Source organism: Bombina bombina, unplaced genomic scaffold (genome assembly GCF_027579735.1).
Source record: "Bombina bombina isolate aBomBom1 unplaced genomic scaffold, aBomBom1.pri scaffold_1129, whole genome shotgun sequence".
Taxonomy (NCBI): domain Eukaryota; kingdom Metazoa; phylum Chordata; class Amphibia; order Anura; family Bombinatoridae; genus Bombina; species Bombina bombina.
Genome location: NW_026510736.1, coordinates 43,606 through 46,564, shown reverse-complemented (window position 1 = coordinate 46,564; position 2,959 = coordinate 43,606).

Here is a 2,959-nt window from a genome sequence, read left to right as displayed (position 1 = left end):
AACTTTATTTTTGGTGTGGATTATTTTTTCAGCGGAATTGGCTGTCTTTATTTCTCCAACATAGGTGTGTCCGGTCCACGGCGTCATCCTTACTTGTGGGAATATTCTCTTCCCCAACAGGAAATGGCAAAGAGCACAGCAAAAGCTGGTCACATGATCCCTCCTAGGCTCCGCCTTCCCCAGTCATTCTCTTTGCCGTTGTACAGGCAACATCTCCACGGAGATGGCTTAGAGTTTTTTGGTGTTTAAATGTAGTTTTTATTCTTCAATCAAGAGTTTGATATTTTAAAATAGTGCTGGTATGTACTATTTACTCTGAAACAGAAAAGAGATGAAGATTTCTGTTTGTAAGAGGGAAATGATTTTAGCAACCGTTACTAAAATCGATGGCTGTTTCCACACAGGACTGTTGAGAGGAATTAACTTCAGTTGGGGGAAACAGTGAGCAGACTTTTGCTGCTTGAGGTATGACACATTTCTAACAAGACTTGGTAATGCTGGAAGCTGTCATTTTCCCTATGGGATCCGGTAAGCCATTTTTATTAAATCAGAATAAAGGGCTTCTCAAGGGCTTTAAAGACTGGTAGACATTTTTCTGGGCTAAAACGATTGATTTATAGGGGCCTTCTCTAATCATAGGCAGAGCCTCATTTTCGCGCTTCTATTGCGCAGTTGTTTTTGGGAAGCAAGGCATGCAGATGCATGTGTAAGGAGCTCAGATACATAGGAAAAGCTTACTGAAGGCGTCATTTGGTATCGTATTCCCCTTTGGGCTTGGTTGGGTCTCAGCAAAGCAGATACCAGGGACTGTATAGGGGTTAAATATGCAGACCTGGTGAATATGTCATCGGCTCCACCATGGAAGCTACCTTTGAGACAGGACCTTCTTGTTCAAGGTCCTTTCGAACATCCGAATCTGGTCTCACTCCAACTGACTGCTTGGAGATTGAACGCTTGATTTTATCAAAGCGAGGGTTCTCAGATTCTGTCATTGATACTCTTGTTCAGGCCAGAAAGCCTGTAACTAGAAAAATCTACCATAAAATATGGAAAAAATATATCTGTTGGTGTGAATCTAAAGGATTCCCATGGAACAAGATAAAAATTCCTAAGATTCTATCCTTTCTTCAAGAAGGTTTGGAGAAAGGATTATCTGCAAGTTCTTTGAAGGGACAGATTTCTGCTTTATCTGTTTTACTTCACAAAAAGCTGGCGGCTGTGCCAGATGTTCAAGCTTTTGTTCAGGCTCTGGTTAGAATCAAGCCTGTTTACAAACCTTTGACTCCTCCTTGGAGTCTCAATTTAGTTCTTTCAGTTCTTCAGGGGGTTCCGTTTGAACCCCTACATTCCGTTGATATCAAGTTATTATCTTGGAAAGTTTTGTTTTTGGTTGCAATTTCTTCTGCTAGAAGAGTTTCAGAGTTATCTGCTCTGCAGTGTTCTCCTCCTTATCTGGTGTTCCATGCAGATAAGGTGGTTTTGCGTACTAAACCTGGTTTTCTTCCGAAAGTTGTTTCTAACAAGAACATTAACCAGGAGATAGTCGTGCCTTCTTTGTGTCCGAATCCAGTTTCAAAGAAGGAACGTTTGTTGCACAATCTGGATGTAGTTCGTGCTTTAAAATTCTATTTAGATGCTACAAAGGATTTCAGACAAACATCTTCCTTGTTTGTTGTTTATTCTGGTAAAAGGAGAGGTCAAAAAGCAACTTCTACCTCTCTCTCTTTTTGGCTTAAAAGCATCATCAGATTGGCTTATGAGACTGCCGGACGGCAGCCTCCTGAACGAATCACAGCTCATTCCACTAGGGCCGTGGCTTCCACATGGGCCTTCAAGAACGAGGCTTCTGTTGATCAGATATGTAAGGCAGCGACTTGGTCTTCACTGCACACTTTTACCAAATTTTACAAATTTGATACTTTTGCTTCTTCTGAGGCTATTTTTGGGAGAAAGGTTTTGCAAGCCGTGGTGCCTTCCATCTAGGTGACCTGATTTGCTCCCTCCCATCATCCGTGTCCTAAAGCTTTGGTATTGGTTCCCACAAGTAAGGATGACGCCGTGGACCGGACACACCTATGTTGGAGAAAACAGAATTTATGTTTACCTGATAAATTACTTTCTCCAACGGTGTGTCCGGTCCACGGCCCGCCCTGGTTTTTTAATCAGGTCTGATGATTTATTTTCTTTAACTACAGTCACCACGGTATCATATGATTTCTCCTATGCAAATATTCCTCCTTTACGTCGGTCGAATGACTGGGGAAGGCGGAGCCTAGGAGGGATCATGTGACCAGCTTTGCTGGGCTCTTTGCCATTTCCTGTTGGGGAAGAGAATATCCCACAAGTAAGGATGACGCCGTGGACCGGACACACCGTTGGAGAAAGTAATTTATCAGGTAAACATAAATTCTGTTTTTATCCCTCCCTCTCTAGTGACTTGCGTGGAAAGATCCACATCTTGGGTAGTCATTATCCCATACGTCACTAGCTCATGGACTCTTGCTAATTACATGAAAAAAACATAATTTATGTAAGAACTTACCTGATAAATTAATTTCTTTCATATTGGCAAGAGTCCATGAGGCCCACCCTTTTTTGTGGTGGTAATGATTTTTTTGTATAAAGCACAATTATTCCAATTCCTTATTTTTTATGCTTTCGCACTTTTTTCTTATCACCCCACTTCTTGGCTATTCGTTAAACTGATTTGTGGGTGTGGTGAGGGGTGTATTTGTAGGCATTTTGAGGTTTGGGAAACTTTGCCCCTCCTGGTAGGAATTTATATCCCATACGTCACTAGCTCATGGACTTGCTAATATGAAAGAAATTAATTTATCAGGTAAGTTCTTACATAAATTATGTTTTTCTCACTTTTTCTGTTCTGTGTGAGTTTACTCTGAAGATACTAATGTTGAGCAATTGTGTGGTGTAAACTATTGTTTTGTTTTTCTCTCTCCAG